The sequence below is a fragment of the Hemiscyllium ocellatum genome (assembly GCF_020745735.1).
Source record: "Hemiscyllium ocellatum isolate sHemOce1 chromosome 27 unlocalized genomic scaffold, sHemOce1.pat.X.cur. SUPER_27_unloc_26, whole genome shotgun sequence".
Lineage (NCBI taxonomy): Eukaryota > Metazoa > Chordata > Chondrichthyes > Orectolobiformes > Hemiscylliidae > Hemiscyllium > Hemiscyllium ocellatum.
The window spans coordinates 454,163-478,260 of record NW_026867494.1 but is presented as its reverse complement, the minus strand read 5'-3'; the positions used below and the strand labels follow the sequence as shown (position 1 = coordinate 478,260).

The window sequence follows — 24,098 nt, the reverse complement described above, 5'->3', positions numbered from 1 at the left end:
TATGAGCCCGCCCCAACCCCCCGAGGCTCTTATGCTCGAAATAAAAACGTCTTAGCTTGTCCAACCTCTCCCTGTTACTCAGACCTTGAGTCCTGGTTTCTTGTAAATGTCTTCTGCACTCTTTTCAAGTTTAATAACATCTTTGTTTCGCAAGGTGATCAAAACGAATCACGATACTCCAAGTGTGGCCTCACCAATATCCTGATTAACTGCAACATAACTTGTCAACTTCTATACTCAATTCCCTGACTGATGAAGGGCAGTGAGGCTTAAGCCTTCTTCACTGCCCTGTCTACCTATTTTGTTGGACATATCGGACCTGCTCCAAACTGGATAATCTAACTGATGTGACAGGAAACCGCTTCCTTTCTTGAGACAAGTCTCCCAGAGAGAAGTTGCTGGTTGACTGTCTGAACTACTGAACCTCAGTGCCCTCCTGCCCTCAGGAGGGGGGTCCACATATTTGCATAAAGTGGTGCTCGAAATTTTTATCATCTTTGGGATGGATCTCCATTCATTCAGTGCTATGGAGTCATGTAGGCCAGAAACATACCCTTCAGACCAACCAGTCCATGATCCCCAACTAAACTAATGCCACCTGTCTGCTCTTGGCCTATAACCAGTTTGTTAATAGTTGTGTTTATTTTTTAACTGTAACGATTGGATAAAAAAATTGCTGATAATTGATTTTAAAGTGTTGGGGATTTATTTTTATCACTAGAACAGATTACACCACTTTTCAGGCTAATTTTACCTAATGTAGGGCAACATGTTCCTCTGGGTGTTTCTGTTTGAGATCTTGAATGCTGCTGTGATGTCGTGCTGAATGCAATGGAGTCAATATTAATCCTAGCCTCACTGTGGCTGTGGGTGAATTGCCTTAATTTGGCTCCTGACTCAGAAACTGCGCAGAGAATCAACTGCTGAAACAATGATTTGCACTTTATTGTCTGTAGCAACCAAAAATAACACCCCCCCCCCCCCCCCCCCACAAGTCACCAAGTTCAACCTCACTCCCAACTTGGGGATCATCCAATTGATGGCAGAATTTAATTGACTTTCCACCGACAATATCTGTCTCTGGAAGTGTTCAGGGATTCACTGCAGTGTTGTTCTTCCAAGTACTGCTGCTGCATCTTTCTGGGTTTAAATTCTGGTGGAGATTCATCACTTTTAAATCTGTGGTGTGATGTTTCTTTAGATTCTAACACCACCTCCCCACATTGCTAGAGACCTCCAGTGTGTAGCATACCTTCTTAGCCTTGAGGTTTAGCTGTCTGTTTGAAACAGCCTGTCCTGCAATTAACCTCTTGGTGTCAAGGCCATCCTTCCACAGACAGACTAACTTGTCCTTTTGTCACGAGTTTATTAAAAACTTATCTCATCTGTCCCAGGAAACAGCTTGTTGTTATACATCCTTCTTCCCAGGGATAGTTAGCTAGCAGAAATTAGGCCATTCAGCCCATTGAGTCTGCTCCACCATTCAATCCTGGCTGAAAACTTTCTCATCCCCATTCTCCCCGTAACCCTTGATACTTAAGAATGATTATATGGTGGAGCAGACTCAATGGGCTGAATTGCCTAATTTCTTTTTCTGAGGGCTTATGATTTTGCAGTTTCTCAGTGGCCCTTTTGTTTCTTGATCCAGAAAGAGTTATTGCTGACTCAGGTTTACAGGACCACACCATAGTCCTCTCTGCATTGTCCAGGAATAACTATTCCTTCTGAGATATTGGAAATTCCAGACCTACCTTGGTATCCCTGAATAAAATCGGTTTGTCAGAAAATCTCTGCTCCTACTCTGGAACAGAAGGATTATGGGGAGAAAATTCAGAAATCGGATGTGCAAAGAGACGATGGAGTTCTATTCCAGGATTCTCTCAAGGTAAACTTGAAGGTTGAATCAATAGTTGGGGAGGCAAATGCAATGATGGCATTTATTTTGATCAGACTTGAATATAAAGGCAGGGATGTACTTCTGAGGCTCTGTAAGGCTCCGGTCAAGCCGCATTTGGAGTATTGAACGCAATTTTGGGCCCCATATCTCAGGAAGGATGTACTGGCCCCTTTATTATTAACTATTCAATTCAGCTCATTGAATCAATTCTGCCATTTATTCCGATCACGTTAACTCTGGTAAACATCAACTCCACTTTCTTGCTATTTCGCCATAATCCTCGATTCCCTCACTAGTTAAACAAAAACTGACAGCCTTGAATGTACTTAACGACCCAAGCTCAACAACCCCCTGTAGTAACATGTTCCACAGATTTACTGCCCTCAGTAAAAATTCCTATCTGTCTTCAACATGCAATCTCTCATTTGCAGGTTATTCCCTCTGGTGCTAGACTCACCCACAAACGTAAACTTTTCCACATCAAGCCTGTCAAGTCTCCCCAGAATCGTTTATGTGAAAATAAGGTTACCTCCAAATCTTCTCACTTGTAATAAGTATAGGCCCAACCTATTCACTTCTCTTCATATGATATTCTTTTCATCCTAGTCAACCTTCTCTGGACTGCCTCCAAAGCCAGTATATCTTTCCTTGGGTAAAGGACCCACCCAGTGTTCAGTTGTGGCCTGACTGGTGCCTGACATAGGTTCACTATAACCTCCCGACCTTTACACTGTATTTAAAGGTAAACCTCCCATTTGCCTTCCCTATTTTTCACTGAACTTGGAGGAAGAGATGCATGGGTATGGGCTTCCAAATCCCTCTATTCAACAGCTTTCTCCATTTAACATTCAGCACTGTTCCTCCTGGCAAAGTGCACAACCTCATTTCCCCAAATTCTATTCCATCTGCAAAAGGTTTGCTCATTTACTTAATCTGTCTATATCCCTGTGCAGATATTTCATGTCTTCTCACCACCTGCCTTCCCATCAACCATCTTTTCTGCAATCTTGGCAATAGTGCATTCACTTTACTTATCCAAGTAAATACTTGTAAATAATACATATTGTAAATACGTTTGGCCCCAGCACTGATCCCTGTGGCACACTACTAGTTACAAGTTGCTCTCCTGAACGTGCCCCTTATCCCAATTGTATCATTGGTTAGCCATTCCTCTATCCATGCCTCTTTGCTTATTATTTCATGTGATGTGAATATCATTGGGTCTGCCAACAACCCTTCCCAAATTGTCCTTGAAAATGTGGCGCTGAGCTGCCTCTTAAATTGCTTCACATTATGATTTGGTCTGCAATAATGTTCAGGAGCGAGTTCCAGGTTTTTGATCAATAACAAAGAAGCAATGCGATATATTTCACAGTTGGAATGCGTTGTTCACACTTACCTGCTCTTGGTAGTTGAGGTGATGGCTTGGAAGGTGCCATTGAAGAGCCACCAATTAATCAAGCCAGAATGATAGATTGTGGCCAGAGATTCTGCTTTCTGACTTTCATCATCAATCTACATTCTTTCCAGCCAATATTTTAGTCTCAAACTGCCACACAATTACTCCTGTTATAGCTTCAATCAGCTATAATAATATGACCACCCTTGGGATGACTTTTCACACTTGAGTGCAAAATAAATACAGATAATTTTTTCCAGCTTTGATGGAACAAAAAAACAGCAAATTGATGGATAATTGCAGTTAGTGCAAACAAAGCTAGCGATCGATAAAGACTAACCCTGTTCACTTCAATGGCCAAATTACATTTTGAAAACCAAATACACACAGACAACATGTCAAAGTGGTTCCTAGGAGGAGAAATGGGACATTGAAGAGGAGTGAAATGATTGCTTTTGGTCACCGCCAGCATTGTCCGAAAAACATATTGAAAGGATTCTTTATAGGTAGGCAAAAAGATGGAGTGGTATAACACTTCAGACACCGCAAAGTGTAAGACCACTTTCTAGTGGAAGAAAAAGACATTTCTTATTTCTAGAAGAACGGGGGAACAAATGGGAAATAAATCTGAATTGGTAACTCTTTCTTATTAAGGATGTTCCTTCACCACAGTCTTGACTTAGAGCATAAGTTCTTCATCAGGAATGAAGGTTGGTCCAACGGGGCTGAGAGATAATTGGGAAGAGGATGGGGATGGAGGGGGGGGGGTAACTGTGAATGAAATAGGTCGATGGTGGTGCTGATTTATCATGAGAGGTAAGACAGGAGGGTGGAGCGAATAGGTGGGAAGCAAGATGAAAATGTAGGACTGCTCAAGAGGCTAATGCCGAGTTGGAAGGTTGGATCTGGGACAAGGCGCGTGGTGTGAGAGTGAGGGTGAGGGGAAATACGGAAACTGTAGTTGGTGGGTCCCAAGGCAGAAGATGAAGTATTCTTCCTACAAGCGTCAGGTAGCTAGAGCTTGGAGGGGGATGCGGCACAGGACTTGCATGCCCTTGACCGAGTGGGAGGGGAAGTTAAAGTATTCAGCCACAGGGCGATGGGGTCGTTTAGGTTTGGAGTCCTAGAGCTGTTCCCTGAAATGTTCTGCAAGTTGGCATCCAGTCTCCCCAATGTGTCAGAGCAATGGACATATAAATAAATCTTATAAACAAATTGGATAAATTTTAGCATGCCGGAGTATTTATCTTTAATGAAGATAACGAAAATATTAATAAAATTCGGTGACTGTTTGATACGGTTTGTCGGTCAGGCTCAACTCATCCCCTTCAAATGAGACAATGCTATTGATAGCGGTGAACTACTCTTTTTGCTGTAAAATCACAAGTTATTGATTTATTTTCACAACTTACTGGTATTCACACCTGCACATTCAATGTCAAACTCTGACATCAGAAATGAAATTACAGCATTAATTTTGACTTACAATATTTGAACAAACAAATTAATAGCACACAGTGAATACCAAGTCTGATAAATATGAAATCAAATTTGACCCAAAAAATATACAATCAAGATGGGAGATAATAAATGGGGGAAGTGCATAAGGTAAGAAATGCAGCATCAAAGAAGGTGCTCCTCCAGGGAGTGTATTTTACCAACTACAACTGCTAAATATAAACAAACACTCTGACATGATCCTCCGGTTTTAATGTGAACCAAAGCCCCATACAGTAGGTACCATTTAAATAAGTTAATAGATACAAGCCTTGAGCCAATCCAGCCTCCAGTTGGGCCCCCCTTTTGGAGCTCGGAGCTTCCTCCAGCTCCGGTGGGTTGTTGAGCTCCTGGGCTCCAGCTGCCACTGCCACTCCTCCACTGAAGAAGCTTTGGGAAGCAGATGCAAAGGTAAGATACAGAACAGTGCACCTTTGCCAAGGAAAGCAGCTTATGGAGACATTGAGCAATAGCATCACATGGTTTTGACCCATCGACCTCTGGGTTATGTGCCCAGCACACTCATGCTGCACTACTCTGCTTCGGTGCTCCGAGTCACCGGATTGTGGATCAGTTTAAATTCGATCCTCTATCTCTGATAACATCGCTGCACAAGGCAGTGAAGAAAGGTTTAGGCACACTAACCTTCATCAGTTAGGGAATTGAGTATAGATGTTGGCAAGATATAGTGTAGTTATACAGAACGTTGATAAGGCTGCACCTGGAGTATTGTGATCAGTTTTGGTCCCCTTGGTATCGTGTGATTTCTGACATCTTCAACTCTGGGTTAGTGTTGAACTTGATAGGATATTTTGTCCAACTCAGCATGTTTAAACAGTATCGCTCGGATGGAGTCATTTGAAACATTTGAGGAGGTGAGTTCAACAAGATTGAACTATTCAAAGTTACTTGGACTCTCTTTTAAACTTACATCAGGACCGGTAGTCAGAGACACATACAACATGGAAACAGACCCTTCGGTCCAACTTTTCCATGCTGACCTGATATCCTAAATTAACCTAGTCCCATTTGACAGCACCTGACCCATATACTCTGGAAGCTCATTTCATGTATGTGCCACCCTCTGCATGAAGAAGTTGTCCCTTTAATATATTTCGCCTGTCACCCTGAACCTGTACCCTCTATTTCTGGACTCCTCCAGCCCAGGGAAAATACCTTGTCTTTTACCCTGTCCATCCCTCTCATGAATTTAAACGTCTATTAGGTCACTCCTCTACCTCCGATGCTCCAGTGAAAACAGCCCCAGCCTATTCAGACTCTCCCTGTAGCTCAAACCCTCCAACCCCCAGCAACGTTCCGTAAATCTTTTCTCATAGAGAAGTCAACGTTTCAGTCCTGAAGAAGGGTTAATATCCAAAATGCTGACTACTCCACATCCTGATGCTGCCTGGCTTGCTGTGTTCTCCAGACCTCCTGCTTGCCTACTTCGGGTTGCAATAGGTAGTGGCTCAGTGGTTACCACTGCAGCCTAACTGTGCCACAGATCCAGGTTTGATTCCAGCCTTGAGTGTCTGTCTGTGAGGAGTTTGCATATTCTCCCAGTGTCTGCGTGTGTTTTCTCTGGGTGGTCGTGTCCAAAGACGTGCAGGTCTGAGGTTTGATGAAGGCCTTCCTGCACTTAGAGCAACTGAACACCCTCTCCCCCATGTGGACCCACCAGTGGGCCAGCAGGTCAGAAGGAAGAGCAAAGCCCTTCATGCACTCGGGGCAGAAGAACCGCCTCTCCTCGGTGTGGACCCACTGGTGTCTCAGCAGGTGGGAAGAACTGCTGAAAGCCATCTTGCACTCAGGGCTTGAGAACAGACGTCCGGGGTGCTGCACTCAGGGCAGCAGAAGGGCCTCTCCTCTCTGTGGACCCATTGGTGCTTCAGAACCCTTTCAAATTTCCCAATATCCTTCTGATAGGAGGGAGACCAGAATTGCACACAATATTCCAAATGTATTCCACAATATTCCAGTGTCCTGTCCAGCCACAACGAAACTTCCTAACTCCCATACTCAAGTTAGAGGATTGCGATAGTTTTTAAAACTCACAAAATAAAATAGGAAAAAAATGGAAGGACAAACCGAATTTTGAAGTCAACTTGGAAGCATCATTGAGAAATCGGCGGACTAGGTTTATTAGGTACCTGTTCTCCTTAAATACACGATATACATCTTTATCTTCTGCTCTTCGTAGTTCACAAAACCATGCTGAGTATCCTTGATCACATTATTCCTATCCAGATGTTCATAAATCCTATCCCTTACAATTTTCTCTAAGACTTTGCCCACAACAAAAGTGAGACTCACCGGCCTATAGTTACTAGGGTTATCTCTACTCCCCTTCTTGAACAAGGGAACCACCTTTGCTATCCTCCAGTCTTCTGGCACTATTCCTGTAGACAATGAGGTCATAAAAAATCAAGGCCAATGGCTCTGCAATCTCCTCCCTTGCTTCCCAGAGAATCCTAGGATTAATGCCATCAGGCCCAGGGGACTTATCTATTTTCACCCTTTCCAGAATTTCCAATACCTCTTCCCTACATACCTCAAAGCCATGAATTTTAATTGATTGTGACTCAATATTCACATCGGCAAGAATGTCCTGTTCCTGAGTGAATACTGATGAAAAATATTCATTCAGTGTTTCCCCAATCTCTTCTGCCTCCATGCGCAACTTCCCACTACTATCCTTGACTGGACCTATTCCTACCCGAGTCATTCTTTTATTCCTGACATACCTATAGAAAGCCTTTGGGTTTTCCCTAAACCTACCAACCAAGGACTTTTCATGTCCCCTCCTTTCTGCTCGTAGCTCTCTCTTTAGATCCTCCCTGGCTAACATAACTCTCAATCGCCCCAATTGAATTTCATGCCTCATCTTTACATAGGCCACCCTTTTCACTTTAACAAGGGATTCCAATTCATTATTAAACCACGGCTCCCTCACACGACCCTTTCCTCCCTGCCTGACTGGTACATACTTATCAAGAACATTCAATAGTTGCTCCTTGAACAAGCTCCACATATCGATTTTGCCCTTCCCTTAAAGACTACTTTTCCAAGCCACGCATCCTAAGTCATGCCTCATCGCATCATAATTTCCTTGCCCCCAGCTTTAACTGTTGCCCTGCAGTGCACATTTATCCTTCTTCATCACCAGAGTAAAAGTCACCGAATTGTGGTCACTGTCCCCAAAGTGCTCACCTACCTCCAATTCTAACACCTGGCCTGGTTCATTACCCAGAACCAAATCCAGTACGGCCTCACCTCTTGTTGGCATGTCAACATATTGTGTCAGGAAACCCTCCCGCACACATTGGACAAACACCGCCCCATTTAATGTACTCGAGCTATAGCTTTCCCAGTAAACATCTGGAAAGTCAAAGACTCCCATAACAACCACCCTATTACGTTCACTCTTCTCCTGAATCACCCTCGCAATCCTTTCTTCTACATCTCTAGGACTATTAGGCCTGTAGAAAACTCCTAACAGGGTGACCTCACCTTTCCTATTTCTAACCACAGCCCAAACTACCTCAGATGGCGAGTCTTCATCCATCGTCCTTTCCACCGCTGGAATACGATCCTTGACAAGCAATGCCACACCTCCCCCTCTTTTCCCCTCACCTCTGACCCTACTAAAACATTTAAACACTGGAACCTGCAACAACCAATTCTGTCCCTATTCTACCCATGTCTCCGTAATAGCCACAACATCGAACTCCCAGGTACCAACTCACGCTGCAAGTTCACCTACCTTATTTCGTATACTTCTCAAATTGAAGTATATACACTTCATGTCACATTCCTGTTTAGAGGCAACCTCCTGTGAAATTGATGCCATGTTCCTAACCTCCCTCCACTCAAGGTCCTGCACCCTAAAGCTACAGTCTCGGTTCCCATGTCCCGGCAGAGTTAGTTTAAACCCCACCTAAAACAGCACTAGCAAACGTCCCCCCAAAAGATACTGGTGCCCCTCAGGTTCAGGTGTAGACCCTCCTGTTTATAGAGGTCCCACCTTCCCCAGGAAGAATCCAAGTTATCCAGATACCGGAATCCCCCCCTCCTGCACCATCCCTGTTGCCACGCTTTTAACTGTTCTCTCTCACTATTCCTTGACTCGCTATCAAGTGGCACGGGTAACAAACCAGAGACAACAACTCTGACTGTTCTAACTCTGCACTTCCAACCTGGCTCCCTGAAAGCCTGCCTAACATCCTCATCCTTCTTCCTACCTATGTCGTTGGTGCCAATGTGGACCACTTCGGACTGCTCCCCCACCCCCTGAAGGACCCGGAAAACACGATCAGAGACGTCGCTTACCCTTGCACCTGGGAGGCAACATACCAATCGTGAGACTCTCTCACCCCCACAACACCGGCTATCTGTGCCCCAAACTATCGAGTACCCAATAACTATTGCTCTGCTCTTCTCCACCCTTCCCTTCTGAGCAACAGGAACAGGCTCCGTGCCAGAGGCCTGAACCCCACTGCTTACCCCTGGTAAGTCCTCCCCCCAACAAGTATTCAAAGGGGTTACTTGTTCTTGAGGGGAACGACCGCAGGGGTTCTCTGCATTGCTGCTTTCTCCAAATCCTCCTCAGTGTCACCCGTCTGCCTGCAATCTTTGGAGTTGCAACTTTCCTGAAGCACCGATCTATGACCCCCTCTGCCTCCCAAATGATTCTAAGTTCATCCAACTCCAGCTCCAGTTCCTGAACACGGTCTTGGAGGAGCTGGAGATGGGTACACTTCCTGCAAGTGTAATCAGCAGGGACGACCATGGCATTCCTCACCTCAAACCTGTCGCAAGAGGAACATTACAATGTCTTCACTGCAATCCCTCCAAAAGTAACCTTCAAATAAAAAACAAGGTCTGAAGAACAGAACAAGCAAAATGCAGCACTTACCTGCTTACCACAATGGGTCTTATTATTAGGTTAGAGGAGGAGGGCGGGAGGGAGGCACTACCCGTGTAGTGCCTCGGGTGACTCTCCTGCTCGCCTTTATTGGGAAAAAAAAACCTACCCAGGTTAGCTTGCGCTACACCAGCTTCCGGGTCCGCTCCGCGCTTTTTTCCAATAAAGGCGCGCAGGTGAGTCCCGGAGATGTGACATGACTCTCCAGTCTCCCCAATGTTATAGACATCACATCTGGAGCAAGGGATACAAGAAAATTACATTGATGGATGTACCGGTGAAAGTCTTCTTTCTGCCGCAGCCCAGGTTCGATTCACGGGCAGCGAGGAAATTTTCAGCAGAGCTACCAAGCGGCGTCGATGTCTCCCTGGTGGTCTAGTGGTTAGGATTTGGCGCTTTCACCGCCGCGGCCCGGGTTCGATTCCCGGTCAGGGAAGCAGTTTTCAGCGGGTCAGAGGGCCCTCTATTCGTCTTAAACGCACTGCACAGTTGTTTATTGATCTTCGTCGTTCCTGTGTGCTGCAGTGTGAAATAGCATCCTGATGCAGATTTGCTTGCGTGCGTTGGGATGATTGCTTCTGCAGCTGCAAACGAGTGAACAATCTTCACTCTCTCGGCGGAGCAGATCAGGGCTGTTTGGCAGTGTCTGTTTGTAGACGCGGTTACCTTTGTTTAACAATTTAAATTTAATTTTTTTTATGTATCCATTGCTCCCGATGCGATCTCTGTAACATTGGGGAGACTGGAGAGTCAAGTCACATCTCTGGGACTCTCCTGCTCGCCTTTATTGGGAAAAAAAAACCTACCCAGGTTAGCTTGCGCTACACCAGCTTCCGGGTCCGCTCCGCGCTTTTTTCCAATAAAGGCGCGCAGGTGAGTCCCGGAGATGTGACATGACTCTCCAGTCTCCCCAATGTTATAGACATCACATCTGGAGCAAGGGATACAAGAAAATTACATTGATGGATGTACCGGTGAAAGTCTTCTTTCTGCCGCAGCCCAGGTTCGATTCACGGGCAGCGAGGAAATTTTCAGCAGAGCTACCAAGCGGCGTCGATGTCTCCCTGGTGGTCTAGTGGTTAGGATTTGGCGCTTTCACCGCCGCGGCCCGGGTTCGATTCCCGGTCAGGGAAGCAGTTTTCAGCGGGTCAGAGGGCCCTCTATTCGTCTTAAACGCACTGCACAGTTGTTTATTGATCTTCGTCGTTCCTGTGTGCTGCAGTGTGAAATAGCATCCTGATGCAGATTTGCTTGCGTGCGTTGGGATGATTGCTTCTGCAGCTGCAAACGAGTGAACAATCTTCACTCTCTCGGCGGAGCAGATCAGGGCTGTTTGGCAGTGTCTGTTTGTAGACGCGGTTACCTTTGTTTAACAATTTAAATTTAATTTTTTTTATGTATCCATTGCTCCCGATGCGATCTCTGTAACATTGGGGAGACTGGAGAGTCAAGTCACATCTCTGGGACTCTCCTGCTCGCCTTTATTGGGAAAAAAAAACCTACCCAGGTTAGCTTGCGCTACACCAGCTTCCGGGTCCGCTCCGCGCTTTTTTCCAATAAAGGCGCGCAGGTGAGTCCCGGAGATGTGACATGACTCTCCAGTCTCCCCAATGTTATAGACATCACATCTGGAGCAAGGGATACAAGAAAATTACATTGATGGATGTACCGGTGAAAGTCTTCTTTCTGCCGCAGCCCAGGTTCGATTCACGGGCAGCGAGGAAATTTTCAGCAGAGCTACCAAGCGGCGTCGATGTCTCCCTGGTGGTCTAGTGGTTAGGATTTGGCGCTTTCACCGCCGCGGCCCGGGTTCGATTCCCGGTCAGGGAAGCAGTTTTCAGCGGGTCAGAGGGCCCTCTATTCGTCTTAAACGCACTGCACAGTTGTTTATTGATCTTCGTCGTTCCTGTGTGCTGCAGTGTGAAATAGCATCCTGATGCAGATTTGCTTGCGTGCGTTGGGATGATTGCTTCTGCAGCTGCAAACGAGTGAACAATCTTCACTCTCTCGGCGGAGCAGATCAGGGCTGTTTGGCAGTGTCTGTTTGTAGACGCGGTTACCTTTGTTTAACAATTTAAATTTAATTTTTTTTATGTATCCATTGCTCCCGATGCGATCTCTGTAACATTGGGGAGACTGGAGAGTCAAGTCACATCTCTGGGACTCTCCTGCTCGCCTTTATTGGGAAAAAAAACCTACCCAGGTTAGCTTGCGCTACACCAGCTTCCGGGTCCGCTCCGCGCTTTTTTCCAATAAAGGCGCGCAGGTGAGTCCCGGAGATGTGACATGACTCTCCAGTCTCCCCAATGTTATAGACATCACATCTGGAGCAAGGGATACAAGAAAATTACATTGATGGATGTACCGGTGAAAGTCTTCTTTCTGCCGCAGCCCAGGTTCGATTCACGGGCAGCGAGGAAATTTTCAGCAGAGCTACCAAGCGGCGTCGATGTCTCCCTGGTGGTCTAGTGGTTAGGATTTGGCGCTTTCACCGCCGCGGCCCGGGTTCGATTCCCGGTCAGGGAAGCAGTTTTCAGCGGGTCAGAGGGCCCTCTATTCGTCTTAAACGCACTGCACAGTTGTTTATTGATCTTCGTCGTTCCTGTGTGCTGCAGTGTGAAATAGCATCCTGATGCAGATTTGCTTGCGTGCGTTGGGATGATTGCTTCTGCAGCTGCAAACGAGTGAACAATCTTCACTCTCTCGGCGGAGCAGATCAGGGCTGTTTGGCAGTGTCTGTTTGTAGACGCGGTTACCTTTGTTTAACAATTTAAATTTAATTTTTTTTATGTATCCATTGCTCCCGATGCGATCTCTGTAACATTGGGGAGACTGGAGAGTCAAGTCACATCTCTGGGACTCTCCTGCTCGCCTTTATTGGGAAAAAAAAACCTACCCAGGTTAGCTTGCGCTACACCAGCTTCCGGGTCCGCTCCGCGCTTTTTTCCAATAAAGGCGCGCAGGTGAGTCCCGGAGATGTGACATGACTCTCCAGTCTCCCCAATGTTATAGACATCACATCTGGAGCAAGGGATACAAGAAAATTACATTGATGGATGTACCGGTGAAAGTCTTCTTTCTGCCGCAGCCCAGGTTCGATTCACGGGCAGCGAGGAAATTTTCAGCAGAGCTACCAAGCGGCGTCGATGTCTCCCTGGTGGTCTAGTGGTTAGGATTTGGCGCTTTCACCGCCGCGGCCCGGGTTCGATTCCCGGTCAGGGAAGCAGTTTTCAGCGGGTCAGAGGGCCCTCTATTCGTCTTAAACGCACTGCACAGTTGTTTATTGATCTTCGTCGTTCCTGTGTGCTGCAGTGTGAAATAGCATCCTGATGCAGATTTGCTTGCGTGCGTTGGGATGATTGCTTCTGCAGCTGCAAACGAGTGAACAATCTTCACTCTCTCGGCGGAGCAGATCAGGGCTGTTTGGCAGTGTCTGTTTGTAGACGCGGTTACCTTTGTTTAACAATTTAAATTTAATTTTTTTTATGTATCCATTGCTCCCGATGCGATCTCTGTAACATTGGGGAGACTGGAGAGTCAAGTCACATCTCTGGGACTCTCCTGCTCGCCTTTATTGGGAAAAAAAAACCTACCCAGGTTAGCTTGCGCTACACCAGCTTCCGGGTCCGCTCCGCGCTTTTTTCCAATAAAGGCGCGCAGGTGAGTCCCGGAGATGTGACATGACTCTCCAGTCTCTCCAATGTTATAGACATCACATCTGGAGCAAGGGATACAAGAAAATTACATTGATGGATGTACCGGTGAAAGTCTTCTTTCTGCCGCAGCCCAGGTTCGATTCACGGGCAGCGAGGAAATTTTCAGCAGAGCTACCAAGCGGCGTCGATGTCTCCCTGGTGGTCTAGTGGTTAGGATTTGGCGCTTTCACCGCCGCGGCCCGGGTTCGATTCCCGGTCAGGGAAGCAGTTTTCAGCGGGTCAGAGGGCCCTCTATTCGTCTTAAACGCACTGCACAGTTGTTTATTGATCTTCGTCGTTCCTGTGTGCTGCAGTGTGAAATAGCATCCTGATGCAGATTTGCTTGCGTGCGTTGGGATGATTGCTTCTGCAGCTGCAAACGAGTGAACAATCTTCACTCTCTCGGCGGAGCAGATCAGGGCTGTTTGGCAGTGTCTGTTTGTAGACGCGGTTACCTTTGTTTAACAATTTAAATTTAATTTTTTTTATGTATCCATTGCTCCCGATGCGATCTCTGTAACATTGGGGAGACTGGAGAGTCAAGTCACATCTCTGGGACTCTCCTGCTCGCCTTTATTGGGGAAAAAAAACCTACCCAGGTTAGCTTGCGCTACACCAGCTTCCGGGTCCGCTCCGCGCTTTTTTCCAATAAAGGCGCGCAGGTGAGTCCCGGAGATGTGACATGACTCTCCAGTCTCCCCAATGTTATAGACATCACATCTGGAGCAAGGGATACAAGAAAATTACATTGATGGATGTACCGGTGAAAGTCTTCTTTCTGCCGCAGCCCAGGTTCGATTCACGGGCAGCGAGGAAATTTTCAGCAGAGCTACCAAGCGGCGTCGATGTCTCCCTGGTGGTCTAGTGGTTAGGATTTGGCGCTTTCACCGCCGCGGCCCGGGTTCGATTCCCGGTCAGGGAAGCAGTTTTCAGCGGGTCAGAGGGCCCTCTATTCGTCTTAAACGCACTGCACAGTTGTTTATTGATCTTCGTCGTTCCTGTGTGCTGCAGTGTGAAATAGCATCCTGATGCAGATTTGCTTGCGTGCGTTGGGATGATTGCTTCTGCAGCTGCAAACGAGTGAACAATCTTCACTCTCTCGGCGGAGCAGATCAGGGCTGTTTGGCAGTGTCTGTTTGTAGACGCGGTTACCTTTGTTTAACAATTTAAATTTAATTTTTTTTATGTATCCATTGCTCCCGATGCGATCTCTGTAACATTGGGGAGACTGGAGAGTCAAGTCACATCTCTGGGACTCTCCTGCTCGCCTTTATTGGGAAAAAAAAACCTACCCAGGTTAGCTTGCGCTACACCCGCTTCCGGGTCCGCTCCGCGCTTTTTTCCAATAAAGGCGCGCTGGTGAGTCCCGGAGATGTGACATGACTCTCCAGTCTCCCCAATGTTATAGACATCACATCTGGAGCAAGGGATACAAGAAAATTACATTGATGGATGTACCGGTGAAAGTCTTCTTTCTGCCGCAGCCCAGGTTCGATTCACGGGCAGCGAGGAAATTTTCAGCAGAGCTACCAAGCGGCGTCGATGTCTCCCTGGTGGTCTAGTGGTTAGGATTTGGCGCTTTCACCGCCGCGGCCCGGGTTCGATTCCCGGTCAGGGAAGCAGTTTTCAGCGGGTCAGAGGGCCCTCTATTCGTCTTAAACGCACTGCACAGTTGTTTATTGATCTTCGTCGTTCCTGTGTGCTGCAGTGTGAAATAGCATCCTGATGCAGATTTGCTTGCGTGCGTTGGGATGATTGCTTCTGCAGCTGCAAACGAGTGAACAATCTTCACTCTCTCGGCGGAGCAGATCAGGGCTGTTTGGCAGTGTCTGTTTGTAGACGCGGTTACCTTTGTTTAACAATTTAAATTTAATTTTTTTTATGTATCCATTGCTCCCGATGCGATCTCTGTAACATTGGGAGACTGGAGAGTCAAGTCACATCTCTGGGACTCTCCTGCTCGCCTTTATTGGGAAAAAAAACCTACCCAGGTTAGCTTGCGCTACACCAGCTTCCGGGTCCGCTCCGTGCTTTTTTCCAATAAAGGCGCGCAGGAGAGTCCCGGAGATGTGACTTGACTCTCTAGTCTCCCCAATGTTCTCGAGATTACATCAGGAGCAATGGATACTAAAAAAATTAAATTGTAACTGTTAAACAAACGTAACCGCGTCTACAAACAGACACTGCCAAATAGCCCTGACCTGCTCCGCCGAGAGAGTGAGCATTGCTCACTCATTTGTAGCTGCAGAAGCAATCATCACAACATATGCGAACAAATCTGCATCAGGACGCTATTTCAACGAACTACTTCACACTGCAGCACCCAGGAACGACGAAGATCAATCAATAATCTACTGTACAGCGTATTTTAGATGAATGGGTAGCACGCAGACAACTGCTTCTTTGACCGGGAATCGAACCCGGGTCGCGGCGGTGGAAGTGCCAAATCCTAACCACTAGACCACCAGGGAGACATCGACCCCTTCTTGTAGCTCTGCTGAAAATTGCCTCGCTGCCCGGGGATTGAACCCGGGCTGCGGCAGGAAGAGGACTTTCACCGGTACATCCATCAATGTAATTTTTTTAGTATCCTTTGCTCCCGATGCGATCTCTATGACATTGAGGAGACTGGAGAGTCAAGTCACATCTCCGGGACTCGCTTGCGCGCCTTTCTTGGAAAAAAGCGCGGAGCGGACCCGGAAGCTGGTGTAGCGCAAGCTAACCTGGGTAGGTTTTCTTTCCTATAAAGGCGCGCAGGAGAGGAACCCCAGGCACTACATGGGTAGTGCCTCCCACCCGCCCTCCTCCTCTAACCTGATAGTAAGACCCGTTGTGGTAAGCAGGTAAGAGCTGCGTTTTGCTGGTTCTATTCTTTAGACCTAGCATTTTTCAAAAGTTACTTTTAGTGGGATGGTAGTGAAGGTAGTGTAATGTTCCTTTTGCGACATGTTTGAGGTGAGGGATGCCATGGTCTTCCCTGTTGATTACACTTGCAGGAAGAGCTCCTCCAAGACTGTGTTCGTGAACTGGAGCTGTAGTTGGAAGAACTTCGAATCATTCGGTAGGCAGAGGGGGTCATAGATCAGAACTTTAGGGAAGTAGTAATTTCAAAGATTGCAGACAGGTGGGTGACAGTGAGGGGAACTTGGAGAAAGCAGCCAGTGCTGCGACCCCCTGCGGTCGTTCCCCTCAAGAACAAGTACACCATTTTGGATACTTGTGTGTTGGAAGACTTACCAGGGGTAAGCAAAGGGGTTCAGGCCCCGGCACGGAGCCTGTTCCCTTTGCTCAGAAGGGAAGGTTGGAGAAGAGCAGAGCAATAATTATTGGGGACTCGATATTTTGTGGCACATATAGGCGGTTTTGTGGGGGCGAGAGAGACTCACGATTGGTATGTTGCCTCCCAGGTGCAAGGGTAAGTGACGTCTCTGATCGTGTTTTCCGAGTCCTTAAGGGGGTGGCGGAGCAGCCCGAAGTCATGGTCCACATTGGCACCAACGACATAGGTAGGAAGAAGGATGAGGATGTTAGGCAGGCTTTCAGGGAGCTAGGTTGGAAGCTCAGAGTTAGAACAAACAGAGTTGTTGTCTCTGGTTTGTTACCTGTGCCACGTGATGGTGAGTCGAGGAATAGTGAGAGAGAACAGTTAAATGCATGGCTACAGGGATGGTGCAGGAGGGGGGGATTCCGGTATCTGGATAACTGGGGTTCTTTCTGGGGAAGGTGGGACCTCTATAAACAGGATAGTCTACACCTGAACCTGAGGGGCACCAGTATCCTTGGGGGGACGTTTGCTAGGTATCTTTGGGGGAGGGGGTTTAAACTAACTCTGCAGGCGCATGGGAACCTAGACTGTAGATTTAGGGTGCAGGACCTTGAGTGTAGGGAGATTAGGAGCTTGGCATCAATCTTGAAGGAGGGTGCCTCTAAACAGCAATGTGACATTGAAGTATACTTCAATGCGAGAAGTATACGAAATAAGATAGGTGAACTTGCAGCGTGGGTTGGTACCTGGGATTTTGATGTTGTGGCTATTACTGCGACATGGGTAGAACAGGGACACGATTGGCTGTTGCAGGTTCCAGGGTTTAAATGCTTTAGTAGGGTCAGAGGTGGGGGTAAGAGAAGGGGAGGTGTGGCATTGCTTGTCAAGGATGGTATTACAGCGGTGGAAAGGACGATGGATGAACACTCGCCATCTGAGGTACGTTGGGCTGAAGTTAGAAATAGGAAAGGGGAGGACACCCTGTTTGGATTTTCTATAGGCCTCCTAATAGTCCTAGAGACGTAGAAGAAAGGATTGAGAGGGTGATTCAGGAGAAGAGGGAAAGTAATAGGGTGGTTGTTATGGGGGACTTTAACTTTCCAGATATTGACTGGGAAAGCCATAGCTCGAGTACGTTAGATGGGTCGGTGTTTATCTGTTGTGTGCAGGAGGGTTACCTGACACAATATGTTGACAGGCCAACAAGAGGTGAGGCCGTACTGGATTTGGTTCTGGGTAATGAATCAGGCCAGGTATTAGAATTGGAGGTAGGTGGGCACTTTGGGGACAGTAACCACAATTCGGTGATTTTTACTCTGGTGATGGAGAGGGATACGTGTGCACTGTAGGGCAAGAGTTATAGCTGGGGGCAGGGAAATTATGATGCGGTGAGGCATGACTTAGGACGTGTGGCTTGGAAAAGTAGGCTTCAATGGAAGGGTGCAATCGATATGTGGAGCTTGTTCAAGGAGCAACTATTGAGTGTCCTTGATAAGTATGTACCTGTCAGGCAGGGAGGAAAACGTCGTGTGAGGGAGCCGTGGTTTAATAATGAATTGGAATCCCTTGTTAAAGCGAAGAGGGCGGCCTATGTAAAGATGAGGCGTGAAGGTTCAATTGGGGCAATTGAGAGTTATAAAGTAGCCAGGGAGGATCTAAAGAGAGAGTTAAGAGCAGCAAGGAGGGGACATGAAAAGTCCTTGGTTGGTAGGATAAGGGACAACCCAAAGGCTTTCTATAGGTATGTCAGGAATAAAAGAATGACTCAGGTTGGAATAGGTCCAGTCAAGGATAGTAGTGGGAAGTTGCACATGGAGGCCGAAGAGATTGGGGAGACACTGAATGAATACTTTTCATCAGTATTCACTCAGGAACAGGACATTGTTGCCGATATGAATATTGAGTCACAATTAATTTTAATGGATGGCTTTGAGGTATGTAGGGAAGAGGTATTGGAAATTCTGGAAAGGGTGAAAATAGATAAGTCCCCTGGGCCTGATGGCATATATCCTAGCATTCTCTGGGAAGCAAGGGAGGAGATTGCAGACCCATTGGCCTTGATTTTTATAACCTCGTTGTCTACCGGAATAGTGCCAGAAGACTGGAGGATAGCAAAGGTGGTTCCCTTGTTCAAGAAGGGGAGTAGGGATAACACTAGTTCCTATAGCCGGTGAGTCTCACTTCTGTTGTGGGCAAAGTCTTAGAGAAAATTGTAAGGGATAGGATTTATGAACATCTGGATAGGAATAATGTGATCAAGGATAGTCAGCATGGTTTTGTGAAGGGCAGGTCTTGTCTCACAAACCTTATTGAATTCTTTGAGAAGGTGACTAAGGAGGTGGACGAGGGTAAAGCTGTAGATGTGGTGTATATGGAATTTAGTAAGGCGTTTGATAAGGTTCCCCATGGTTGGCTACTGCAAAAAATACGGAGGTATGGCATTGAGAGTGCGTTGGAGGTTTGTATTAGGAATTGGCTGGCTGGAAGAAGACAGAGTGTAATAGCTGATGGTAAAGGTTCATCTTGGAGTGCAGTTACTAGTGGTGTTCCGGAAGGATCTGTTTTGGGACCATTGCTGTTTGCCATTTTTATAAATGACCTGGAGGAGGGGCTAGAAGGTTGGGTGAGCAAGTTTGCGGATGATACGAATGTCAGTGGAGTTGTTGACAGTGAGGAAGGATGTGGCAGGTTACAATGAGATATAGTTAAGCTGCAGAGCTGGGCAGAAAGGTGGCAAATGGAGTTCAATTTTGGTTAAGAGTAACAAGAAGATGGATTACTGGGCTAATGGTTGGATACTTGGTAGTGTGGATGAGCAGAGGGATCTTGGTGGCCATGTACACAGATCTCTGAAAGTGCTGTGAAGAAGGCATATGGCGTACTAGCTTTTATTGGTAGAGAAATTGAGTTCCGGAGTCCTGAGGTCATGTTGCAGTTGTATAAGACACTGGTGCGGCCGCGTCTGGAGTATTGTGTGCAGTTTTGGTCGCCATACTATAGGAAGGGTGTGGAGGCACTGGAACGGGTGCAGAGGAGGTTTACCAGGATGTTACCTGGTATGGTAGGAAGATCGTATGAGGAAACGCTGAGGCACTTGGGGCTTTTTTCATTGGAGACAAGAAGGTTTAGGGGTGACTTGATAGAGGTGTACAAGATGATTAGGGGTTTAGATCGGGTTGGCAATGAGAACCTTTTTCCACCTAAGGAGTCAGCTATTACGAGGGGGCATAGCTTTAAATTAAGGGGTGGTAGGTATAGGACAGATGTTAGGGGTAGCTTCTTGACTCAGCGAGTCATGAGTTCATGGAATGCCCTGCCAGTAGCAGTGGTGGACTCTCCCTCTTTATGGGCATTTAAACGGTCATTGGATAGGCATATGGAGGATAGTAGGCTAGTGTAGGTTAGGTGGGCTTGGATCGGCGCAACATCGAGGGCCAAAGGGCCTGTACTGCGCTATAATTTTCTATGTTCTATGTTCTATTAAGCTGCATCAGGACATTATTTCAACGAGCCACGACACACTGCAGCACAGAGAAACTGTGAAGAGCAGAAGAAAAAGATGTATATAGTGTATTTAAGGAGAACAGGTACCTAATAAACCCAGTCCGCCGATTTCTCAAATATGCTTCCAAGTTGACTTCAAAAATTCGGTTTGTCCTTCCATTTTTTGCTATTTTATTTTGTGAGTTTTAAAAATTCCGCAATCCTCTGACTTGAGTATTGGAGTTGGTAAGTTACGTTGTGGCTGGACAGGGCACTGGAATATTGTGGAATACTTTTGGAATATTGTGTGCAATTCTGGTCTCCCTCCTATCAGAAGGATATTGTGAAATTTGAAAGGGTTCTGAAGCACCAATGAGTCCGCAGAGAGGAGAGGCCCTTCTGCTGCCGTGAGTGCGGGAAGGCCTTTAGTGATTCCTCTGCCATGCGGACGCAGCAATTGGTCCACACCCGGGACGGCTGTTCTCATGCCCTGAGTGCGAGATGGCTTTCAGCAGTTCTTCCCACCTGCCGAGACACCAGTGGGTCCACACCGAGGAGAGGCATTCTTCTGCCCCGAATGCAGGATGGGCTTTGCTCTTTCTTCTGACCTGCTGGCCCACTGGTGGGTCCACAGTGGGGAGAGGTTGCTCAGTTCCTCTAAGTGCAGGAAGGCCTTCATCAAACCTCAGACCTGCATTTGTTTGGACAGGACCACCGTGCGAAAACACATGCAGACACTGGGAGAATGTGCAAACTCCTCACTGGCTGGAATCAAACCTGGGTCCCTGGTGCTGTGAGGCTGCAGTGGTAACCACTGAGGCACTACATATTGCAACCTGAAGTAGGCAAGCAGGAGGTCGGGAGAATACAGCCAGCCAGGCAGCACCAAGATGTGGAGTAGTCAGCATTTTGGGTATTAACCCTTCTTCAGGACTGAAAAGTTGACTTCTCTATGAGAAACGATTTACGGAATGTTGCTGGGGGTTGAAGGGATTGAGCTACAGGGAGAGTCTGAATAGGCTGGGGCTATTTTCACTGGAGCATCGGAGGTAGAGGAGTGACCTAATAGAGGTTACAAATTCATGAGAGGGATGGACAGGGTAAAAGACAAGGTATTTTCCCTGGGATGGAGGACCCCAAAACTAGAGGGCATAGGTTTAGGGTGAGAGGCGAAATATATTAAAGGGACAACTTCTTCATGCAGAGGGTGGTACATACATGAAATGAGCTGCCAGGGTATATGGGTCAGGTGGGACTAGATTAATTTAGGATATCAGGTCAGCAAGGAAAAGTTGGACTGAAGGGTCTGTTTCCATGTTGTATGTGTCTCTGACTACTGGTCCTCATGTAAGTTTAAAAGAGAGTCCAAGTAACTTTGAATACTTCAATCTTGTTGAAATCACCTCCTCAAATGTTTCAAATGACTCCCTCCGAGCGATACTGTTTAAACATGCTGAGTTGAACAAAATATCCTATCAAGTTCAACACAAACCCAGAGTTGAAGATGTCAGAAGTCACACGATACCGAGGGGACCAAAACTGATCACAATATTCCAGGTGCAGCCTCATCAACATTCTGTATAACTACACTATATCTTGCCAACATCTATACTCAATTCCCTAACTGATGAAGGTTAGTGTGCCTAAACCTTTCTTCACTGCCTTGTGTAGCGATGTTATCAGAGATATAGGATCGACTTTAAACTGATCCACAATCCAGCGACTGGGAGCACTGAAGCAGAGTACTGCAGCATGAGTGTGCTGGGCACATAACCCAGAGGTCGATTGGTCAAAACCATATGATGCTATTGCTCAATGTCTCCAAAAGTTGCTTTCCTTTGCAAGGGTACTCTGTTCTGTATCTTGCCTTTGCATCTGCTTCCCAAAGCTTCTTCAGTAGAGGAGTGACAGTGGCAGCTGGAGCCCAGGAACTCACCAACCCCCTGGACCTGGAGGAATTTCCGAGCTCCAAAGTGGGGGGTGCCCAACTGGAGGCTGGATTTGCTCAAGGCTTGTATCGATTAACTTATTTAAATGTAACCTACTGTATGGGGATTTGGTTCACCTTAAAACTGGAGGATCATGTCAGAATGTTTGTTTATATTTAGCAGTTGTAGTTGGTAAAATACACTCCCTGGAGGAACACATTCTATGATGCTGCATTTCTTGCCTTCTGCCCTTTCCCCATTTCTTATCTCCCATCTTGATTGTATTTTTTTTGGGTCAAATTTGATTTCATATTTATCCGACTTGGTATTCACTGTGTGCTATTAATTTGTTTGTTTGAATATTCTAAGTCAAAATTAATGGTGTAATTTCATTTCTGATGTCAGAGTTTGACATTGAATGTGCAGTTGTGAATACCAGTAAGTTGTGAAAATAAATCAATAACTTGTGATTTTACAGCAAAAAGAGCAGTTCACCGCTATCAATGGCATTGTCTCATTTGAAGGGGATGAGTTGAGCCTGACCAACAATTTCAAACAGTCACCCAATTTTATTAATATTTTCGTTATCTTCATTGAAGATAACAACTCTGGCATGCTAAAATTTACACAATTTGTTTATAAGATTTATTTATATATCCATTGCTCTGCCACATTGGGGAGACTGGATGCCAACTTGCAGAACATTTCAGGGAACAGCTCTAGGACTCCAAACCTAAACGATCCCACCGCCCTGTGGCTGAATATTTTAACTTTCCCTCCCATTCCGTCAAGGGCATGCAAGTCCTGTGCCGCATCCCCTCAAAGCTCTAGCTACCTGACGTTTGTAGGAAGAACACTTCATCTTCCGCCTTGGGACCCACCAACTACATGGGATCAATGTCAATTTCACCAGTTTCCATATTTCCCCCCACCCTCACTCCCACACCACGCGCCTTGTCCCAGATCCAACTTTCCAACTCGGCATTGGCCTCTTGAGCTGTCTTACATTTTCATCTTGCTTCCTACCTATTCGGTCCACTCTCCTGTCTTACCTCTCATGATAAATCAGCACCTCCAAGGACCTATTTCATTCACAGTTACCTCCCCTCCATCCCCATCCCCTTCCCAATTATCTCTCAGCCCCGTTGGACCAACCTTCATTCCTGATGAAGAACTTATGCTGCAAACCAAGACTGTGGTGAAGGAGCATCCTTAATAAGAAAGAGTTCCCAATTCAGATTTATTCCCCATTTGTTCCCCCGTTCTTCTAGAAATAAGAAATGTCTTTTTCTTCCACTAGAAAGTGGTCTTACACTTTGCGGTGTCTGAAGTGTTATACAACTCCACTTTTTTGCCTACCTTTTAAGAATCCTTTCAACCTGTTTTTCGGACAATGGTGTCGGTTACCAAAAGTAATCATTTCACTCCTCTTCAATGCCCCATTTCTCCTCCTAGGAACCACTTTGACATGTTGTCTGAGTGTACTTGGTTTTCAAAATGTAATTTGGCCATTGAAGTGAACAGGCTTAGTCTTTATTGATCGCTAGCTTTGTTTGCACTAACTGTAATTATCCACTAATTTGCTGTTTTTTTGTTCCACCAAAGCTGGAAAAAATTATCTGTATTTATTTTGCACTCAGGTGTGAAAAATCATCCCAAGAATCGTCATATTATTATAGTTGATTGAAGCTATAACAGGAGGCATTCTGTGGCAGTTTGAGACTAAAATCTTGGCTGGAAAGAATGTAAATTGATGATGAAAGTCAAAAAACAGAATCTCTGGCCACAATCTATCAGTCTTGCTTGATTAATTAGTGGCTCTTCAAAAGCACTTCCAAGCCATCACCTCAACCACCAAGAGCAGGTAAGTGTGAACACAGCATTCCAACTGTGAAATATATCGCATTGCTTCTTTGTTATTGATCAAAAACCTGGAACTCGCTCCTGAACATTATTGCAGACCACATCATAATGTGAAGCAATTTAAGAGGCAGCTCAGCGCCACTTTTT

General features: G+C 46.2%; 8 non-coding genes across 8 annotated transcripts; all 8 read left to right on the top strand.

The window, feature by feature from the left end:
• Positions 1 to 10,081: 10,081 nt before the first annotated feature.
• On the top strand, positions 10,082 to 10,153 carry trnae-uuc (transfer RNA glutamic acid (anticodon UUC)). Its single transcript has one exon. It is a non-coding gene; the product is annotated as a tRNA-Glu (tRNA).
• A 625-nt stretch (positions 10,154 to 10,778) lies between these two features.
• trnae-uuc (transfer RNA glutamic acid (anticodon UUC)) lies at positions 10,779 to 10,850 on the top strand. Its single transcript has one exon. It is a non-coding gene; the product is annotated as a tRNA-Glu (tRNA).
• Positions 10,851 to 11,475: 625 nt separating this feature from the next.
• trnae-uuc (transfer RNA glutamic acid (anticodon UUC)) lies at positions 11,476 to 11,547 on the top strand. The gene has a single exon. It is a non-coding gene; the product is annotated as a tRNA-Glu (tRNA).
• A 624-nt stretch (positions 11,548 to 12,171) lies between these two features.
• Positions 12,172 to 12,243, top strand: trnae-uuc (transfer RNA glutamic acid (anticodon UUC)). The gene has a single exon. It is a non-coding gene; the product is annotated as a tRNA-Glu (tRNA).
• Positions 12,244 to 12,868: 625 nt separating this feature from the next.
• Positions 12,869 to 12,940, top strand: trnae-uuc (transfer RNA glutamic acid (anticodon UUC)). Its single transcript has one exon. It is a non-coding gene; the product is annotated as a tRNA-Glu (tRNA).
• A 625-nt stretch (positions 12,941 to 13,565) lies between these two features.
• Positions 13,566 to 13,637, top strand: trnae-uuc (transfer RNA glutamic acid (anticodon UUC)). Its single transcript has one exon. It is a non-coding gene; the product is annotated as a tRNA-Glu (tRNA).
• A 625-nt stretch (positions 13,638 to 14,262) lies between these two features.
• trnae-uuc (transfer RNA glutamic acid (anticodon UUC)) lies at positions 14,263 to 14,334 on the top strand. Its single transcript has one exon. It is a non-coding gene; the product is annotated as a tRNA-Glu (tRNA).
• Positions 14,335 to 14,959: 625 nt separating this feature from the next.
• On the top strand, positions 14,960 to 15,031 carry trnae-uuc (transfer RNA glutamic acid (anticodon UUC)). Its single transcript has one exon. It is a non-coding gene; the product is annotated as a tRNA-Glu (tRNA).
• Positions 15,032 to 24,098: the final 9,067 nt, after the last annotated feature.